We start from the raw sequence: 7,812 nt of genomic DNA, 5'->3' as shown, positions 1-7,812 counted from the left end.
AAAAATGCAGTTTGTATTTGGCACAATGTGTGCCAGATGGACTACTTACTGTACAGGCTAAATTACCTGAACACATAGAAGTGGTATAAAAAAAAAAACGAAAGGGGAGCTCTTCATATTGGGTGAATGGGTTGTTAGTGATTTTCCTAATTGTGCTCCCAAACCATGACATCAATAGCACAGAGCTGTGTATTGTGCCTATTTATGCTTCTGAATGAAACCAGTGTGATAATAGGTAATAACTTTACAATTTACGAAGGTGAAATATGCCTTCTAATTTTGTTTTCTTGTTTCTTTATTGACTTGATTCTTGCTCAACAATAATACCAACATTATCCACAAGGTGGCACACTAACATTTGTCTCATTGTGAAGGACATGCATTACCGAATGACAGGAGATGATGCAGTGCAGGTATAACTACACGTGCTTCAGTTGACTTTGACAAATTAAAATGAGGGTATTTACTTTTTTTTTTTTTTTTTGGTCCCCCAGAATATTAGTCCTATGACTCACGATTACAAACACTGCTACCTGTTGAACACGTGCTGAACCTGTTGAAATCCCACAGGCAGTGTCAATTGATTGGGTATTTTAACACTGTAGATCATGATATAGAAAACTAAATGAGAATGATCAAAATAATTGTCTGCAGAAATGCTCTTTTTAACACGGCGCTTCTAAAGGCACTTATCTTACTCCAGCTGAGTTCAGTGTAAAATTTCTGTTTGGAAAAGTTTAGCTTTTAGAATGTTTGTGATTTTATTTCATGTTGTTAGACATTAGCATCAGAAGTGGAAAAAAGACCTATGGTGTAATAATACAAAACTACGTATTATTTAACACAATTTGCATATTTACCTTTTTATAACTACTTATTTGCAATCTGAATGTCTGAAATATAAGGCTAGAGTGGAATATGCATATTAACTGGAATTACATACACAGGCAGTAATATTCCAGATATGGATCCTGTGTAAAATAACTTCAAAAAGTCTGTGTGGGGAGAAAAAGAGTCTAATATCTACCCCAAAATGTTATAAACTTTGCTGCCCACTAGTCCTGTTGCATTTCTTGTCTGGAAATGATGATTGTCTAACAGTTTTGTGTTTTTTCCGCTTATATAATGTCTTTTGCACAAAGGCTTTTTAGGCCAAGTTGTTGAGTCTGCTTTCCCTGATGGTGTGTGGTATTTGTGTGTTGTTCTTTATATTAAAATTATTCTTAAAATATTAAGTCTAATTATATTTTGGTTGGATTATGCTTTTATATTAAACTGTATAAATAAAACTAGTCAAACATTTGTTTGGGGTTTTGATTACAACATACAAAATTGACAGCATACAAGTAGCCAGTAATGGAACAAGTATTGAGATATTTAACTCAAGTGAAATTAATAGTAGTACAAAAGTATATGCAAGAGTATTTACTTCAAGGCGTAACAGGTAAAAGTACTCATTAAATGGAAAAGTGTGTCATTTTTTGTATTATATCTAATGCATAATAAGCATTTTATTGTTTTCGCTGGGTAGGGTTAATTTTTTTTAACCTACTTTCTACTGTAAGGTAATTTAATCTAGAATACTATCGTATAGGCTGATCACAAGCTTCATATGTAAATTATGTATTAACAAAGTGGCTATAGTTGACAGATAAATGTAGTGGAGTAAAAAGTACAATATCTACGAATGTAATGGCGTGGAAATATAAAGTAGTGCCGAGCCTAACGTAAAATAATGGTAGCCTCCCTCAAAAGTACAGTACTAAACTAGTAGTAAATGTTCCTAGTTACTTTCACTACTACAAAATGCATTTAGCATAGTGCACATTGTCAGTTAAAATCCAAACCTCTTATCTTTTTAATGTAGCCTACAAATAAAGCAACCATAAGGATTTTGTTTCATCTATCAAGGGTGGAGCGCTCCCGTCAGATCGTGAACGCGAGCTTTGTGCGCGCTCCCGACTGAAGGCGAATGCGGTAGCCTACGAAAAAACAAGCAAGCAGCGCCGGAGCGACAAGACGGGCACAGTTTACCTCCACATCACAAGATCATATTTTGAAGCGGAAATTTCACGCCCTGTCGGGTCGTGTTAACGTTAAAGACGGCTGAGGATATTCACGGGCAGAAACAATAGGGTGAGTCCGAATAGTTTTCAGTTATGAAGCCGGTCAGGGTCGAAGGAATCTGGCGTTAGGTGGGGAAAATGACGATGTGGCTGTATTTTTTGCACCTCCTTTTTATGTCTCAAAATGGCGGATAGGCCGCTTGGGCTGGAGCAGCAGGTACCTTGTCAACGGAGCATATCCTTGTGTCCAGATAAACAATCTTGTGCGTTTATTATAGTTCAAGTCAGTCGACTTTAGCTACTGTGTAAGTTAATTGTAGCTAATTGAGCTTGAATGCATCTTGCGAGCCTGTAGTTTTCGGTAGACTGAAGGTACGAGCTAACTTTCTGACTGCATCGCCTGGAAGCTAACTTAGCTAACGTTAACTTCAGCCAACATTAGCTAACGATAACTGGGCATGACGTTAGATGACGTTAAACTACCGACTGGCACCGTCGTCATGTCGAGCGAAATTATTAGCGACCACAGTTGGGACAACATGTCCAGTGTGCTGCAGCTACACACCACCGCTGTATTAAGCGACATTCATCATCTAGTTTGCGTGGTACATGTGTTGTGCAGATCTAATTGTAATTGAACATCAGACACCCCTGCTGTAGTTTTCTAACATCCCACGCTACTGAGTATACCATTCCCTGTGCTGTTTGTCGCTGTCATACTGGGGTATGCTCACTGATGGCTGCTGCTGCCATCCTCATCTGCAAGTCGGTCTGCTTCATGCGGTTTGTTGGCTCAGTGTTGGAAAATCAGGGTGGAGCACATCGCAGGCGATGGGTTTGTATATTGCGTCTAACCAGTACTTAAGTGTCTGCCTTGTTTTCAGTTTGCACATTTTCTTTCTCATTGTGAGGGTGTGATTGAATGATTCGGAACAGGAATTTGTGGACCAATGGCTTACTCTGGGATGAATGCAAATCATTGCTGTGGTTGCTCACACTGTTGTGCACTGAATCCGACATACGAGTCCCCCTCGAAATGTTGGGTAACCTTGTATTGATATCGGATATAAAACATTGGTTTAAGCAAGCATTCTTGGGTGATTTATTCTTCCTGGCCACGCCTGTAAGGACCGCGCTGCAGCTGATCAACTGGAAATATGAGATATTGATGAATGTTGTTTTTATTATTGGTTTATTATATGTTCAGCTTCAAAAACAAATGTTGACTTTGTCTATGACTGACTTAAGGTCACGACTGACTAATCTGCATTTATGAATTATTAGTTTTTCGGTGAAGATCTCGGTTGTCTATTCTAAATGAAAACGCTATAATAAAAAATTTGAGTATATAATGTAAGTAAGTTTGACAGCATTGCTCATGTCAGAAAGCCACCATGATGTTGAAGTGGCACAAAGTTGAAACTGTAGTGCATAATATTTGAAACAGTGTCAGACGAATTTTCTGTGTTCTAATTGGAAAAATTAGCTAATAATAAAACAGCAGCTCTGTTCCTTTTTAAAAAAAAAAAAACAACAGTTTACTTGAAAGCGATCTTGGTCAGTCCTATGTTTGATCAACGATGATTTGAATAAGTGCGTCCCGGCTGGCCGTCTCCATTCAGTGCCGACAGCAATGGAAACACAGCAGCTCCAATTGTACAAGCTTCGTCCATTACAAGAGCTGCTTTGCTAGCACTTGTTGCCAGTTTAGCAACTGGCGAGCAAAGCAAATGACAGCAACCAAACACGTAGTGTGTTCTTCTCTAATGTGTTTGGGGTAGTCTTGTCAAACACAAGCTTGAAGTGTTGTCTGAAAGGAGGAGAATGTTTTGCCGAGGGGGGGCCTCCTCTTTATTTACCGTCGACAGCCAGTGATGAGCAGGAGAGGCTGATTTCAAATGTTTTGATTGTGGGAGGCTGAAGGGCAGATACCGTCTGACTCTTCTTCCCTTGGCTGACAGTATGGACAGGGTGCCCACCAGCTAGCTAACTGGTCATTACTGACCTGCTGCTAGCAGTAACTGCCCGACAACTTACAAATGACTGCTTGTGATTGTGAGGAAACGTCTGACAATGTCGCGCAGTATCGTTTGTCCAGGAACTTATCAATCCTTCGGTACTGACCAATCCAGAACCAGTTTAGTACTGGTTGTTGATACCCGTCCCTAGTTATAGTGGGTACCAAAGTAGCTTGAAGAATTTAACGGTTTGATTTGAACGTGCTTCATACTTGCCAGCCATAACTGACAGACTCATCATACACCCCCAGTCTAAATTTAGAGCTCTAATAATTTAAACCTGTAACTTGTTGGCATAAAGTGAATACCCTTGATAGACTGAAAAAGCATTTTTTTGACTGCTAGGTGGAACTTTGCTTGTACAACATGTATGAATGAAGAAGGCTAACTAGTGCTGGTGCTGAAGCATTGTGTTGTTCCCACCTGTATGCAGGTTGGCTGAGGCATGTGATTGATTTGATGTTTGTTTGAGCTTCCTGCCGATACTGATTCTTTTCCTTCTGAATGTGGATGTGATCTCTGATCTACTAATCAAGCATGTCAGGTTACACAACTGATAGGATGAGGGCCTGGTTTTTTGATTGGCAGTATACACTTATGTATGAGAGCTGAGTTCTTTTCCATTTGCTGCTTTGTGTCAATAAGCCCTTCTTTTTTTGGCACTAAAGGAAGATGCCACTAGCGCTATAATGTAAGTTTAGCCAACCCACATAACTAAACTGACACGGGCACCTTGCAGGTCTTAACGGCTGCAGATCTTAAGCTGAGCCAGATGTTCACTCAGTTAGTGATAACAGACTCCGCTGCGACCAATTAACAATACAACTTCTGTCATTATATATGTAATTTATATATTCTTATGCGTGAGCTTCTCCCGGTGGAACAGAGAACGCAGCCACGTCCAAAAGGCCAAAGCGTCAAAAGCTTCCCTGTACTTTTTGACAAGCGTCCTTGGCGGGGCGGCCAGAGGTTTTTTGCAGCTCAAATTGGTGGCAGTGTGTACGTATGGTTGTACGTATTGTGTCCCGTAAGAGAAAACTGCCTTGGACTTAAGGAATTTCTACATCTAAACTAAACATCACAATGAAACATTTTTAAAGTTACTGTCTGAGAAGAACATTTGTTCAATAAATGAATTAAACCTATTTCAATGTATGTACTTAAATAGCTGAATGTGTCAGCTAGCAGATCACATGAGAGTTTTGTTTTAGTAAGTAGGTTTTTGACATGTCAGTGTCCCAGCCAAATAATAAAACTATCAAAGATATTGATATTCGGTTCTGTAGTTGAGTCCTTATTGCTAAAAGTCTTGAATTTTTCTAAAACTTCAGTAACTAACGTCAAAAAGATGCAATCTTATATTTTGAAAACCTATGCCACAAATCTTTACAGAATATCACTATTGTGTCAGTCACTGCTCAAAGGATGTTGGTCTCCCTCCTGGAGCTTTGTCAGCATGCAGAGAGCATAAGCAGTGTTGTGGAATCACCCTTTTTTGAAGTCAAGGATGGTACTGTAACATTCCCAGGACACGGTGGATATGAAGGTGAAGTTATCAACAGAAAATGAAGGCGCTCCAGATTCCAGCTGTTGAGATGCTTGCTTTTGAAAGAAGACAATAAATGACATGGGACGTGCCGTGGTTGTATGTTTTGTAAGAAGCTGCTGGGACACACTCTCTTTGAGACTTCACTTTAGACTCTACCTGGTGTTTTTATTTTCCTCCTTTGCACTTCATTCCTCGGGGGCGTGTTCCTTTGTTCAGACATTGAAGTGTGGATGACTACCAAAAATGTTGTACACATTCCGTACCTTGTTTGTCATACTTGTCAAGTGGAGTAATGCAAAGTTGTGATGATGTTACTGCTGTCTGATATGTTACAGTTTGACCAGATGCCTAATTTGTTCAACTTAAGTGTTTTGTGGAGTTTGTCTCAAACTGTTTAGCCAAAAATAACACCAAATATCCATTGATTACCCAAATTTGACTTTTTCACGCACTGACCGAATTGCCTCCTTAGTATGAATTTTTCAGTAGCTAAAGAGCAAATCTCATCATCAGTGAGCCAATAAGCATGCAGCATGCTTCTACCAAGATCTAATAAAGCTGGAGATTGGCTGTCTAACATTACACGTCGTCGAGGCATAAAGGAAAAGCTCACATAGGGGCTCACATAGTACAAGCTGGAAAATAAACACAAAGATTTGTCCCTGAGTCACTGAATGAGACAACTGTCTGTGGTTAGTTGACGTCTGTACCAGCTGGACAGGCGAGTGTGTTATCTAAACTGCTAAAGTCAGTTGAGCAGGTGAAGTGAAGATAACGTTGTCGGTAACATTAGCTTACATATCTCCACAGTGGAGAGCAGCTTATAAAAAGTTATGTTATGTGTTCTTTGCATTGTTGGTAGTAATTACCACCACACAGCAGCCATAAGGCGTTTTTCTGTTTGCTAGCAGACGAAATTGATGAGGAGGCACCTTCAATACACGTCAATGGAGAGTGGAGAGTTAATTTCTCTCTATACCCAATCTTAGTTTATGTTGAGTAAGCACTGTGTTGGAAAAACTTGCCTTTTAACTTGGCCTGCACGATTCAGGGGGAAATAGGAATCACGATTTTTTTTTTGCTAAGAATTGATATGATGGTAGGGCTGCACGGTTATGGCTACAATAATCCCGATTATTTGGATCAATATTGTGATCCCGATTAATCATCACAATTTATTTGTTGATTTTAACCAAAATATATTTTATTGTCACATAGGCGATTTATAACTGCATTCACATCCATATTATGCTTCATTCTTCTTATGTTGAAGTTGTATACAGCTGCAACACATGTAAATGAAAATGAGCTATCTGAAATGAATAGCGTAGTTTTTTTTTTTTTTTTTAATGTTTCTCTGAGAAAGCTCCTTCACTTGTTTTCAACAATAACTGATTAAAAGAGCTAGGGAGAGAGAAGGAGTGCGACGGACGTATGCTTCTCACAGAGAGACGGCTGACTCATTATGAATGGGTCCAGCACAGCACGGGTTGAATGGCGGGTCAGCAGAGTTACACACTTTGTGTGTATGAAATGTCTGTATTGTCACTGCGCTGCATTTTTATGAACTATGATATTCTGGCTATGGGTCACATCTCTGGCCCAGGTCCAGCAGCTCCGTCTCACACGCTTTTACTCTACCAACTAAAGTTAGTTGCATTCAATAACTTCTATTGTGTTTTTCGCCGTGGCGACCTCGATAGCAGAGTTACCAGCAGAAACACTGGTACAAATACAGGTTTGACTCTCATGCTTAACAATATACAGCTGTGTTAATAAAAATTAAAACTGAACAAATGTCAGAAGTGTGGACCAGTGTCGCTGTGTGGTGGGGCCGCGCGGAGAGTAAGAGGAGAGGAGAGATCCAACACAGGCGTGGCTTTACAGAAGAAATCGGTCATGTAACGCAAAAATAAACCATATCCATATAAACAACATTGCAGCGGATGCGAGGACGTTAGCTGCACCGGTGCGACCTAGAGGAAAAATCGTACTCGCGCCCTAGAGCCCTGTGAGCTAAAAAACGCAACTAGCACTGGTCACTGCTGTTGTCTGAATAACACCACAGACAGGACAAAATGTTGCGTTTACTGGTAAACTTTGAGAGCGACATATGACATTAGACCGACGGCTATATGTTGAGTTTTCCTCCCGTTACTCTGTCCTCTGTGACTGTCTA

At 39.9% G+C, this 7,812-nt stretch overlaps 1 protein-coding gene across 3 annotated transcripts in view; it reads left to right on the top strand.

Annotated features, from left to right (window-relative positions):
- The first annotated feature begins 1,932 nt into the window (after window positions 1-1,932).
- Window positions 1,933-7,812, top strand: part of LOC117942042 (lissencephaly-1 homolog) — a 40,218-nt gene continuing 34,338 nt past the window's right edge. The window contains exon 1 of one of the 3 annotated variants that reach the window (XM_034867328.1): window positions 1,933-2,136. The gene's annotated coding sequence lies outside the window, so the exon portion shown is untranslated. Of the gene's footprint in view, window positions 2,137-2,352; window positions 2,372-7,812 lie in introns of those variants that run through there. The other 2 variants (XM_034867330.1, XM_034867329.1) reach the window with 2 other exon arrangements.

This window comes from Etheostoma cragini, chromosome 3 (assembly GCF_013103735.1).
Source record: "Etheostoma cragini isolate CJK2018 chromosome 3, CSU_Ecrag_1.0, whole genome shotgun sequence".
Lineage (NCBI taxonomy): Eukaryota > Metazoa > Chordata > Actinopteri > Perciformes > Percidae > Etheostoma > Etheostoma cragini.
This window is presented reverse-complemented; position numbering and strand designations above follow the sequence as displayed.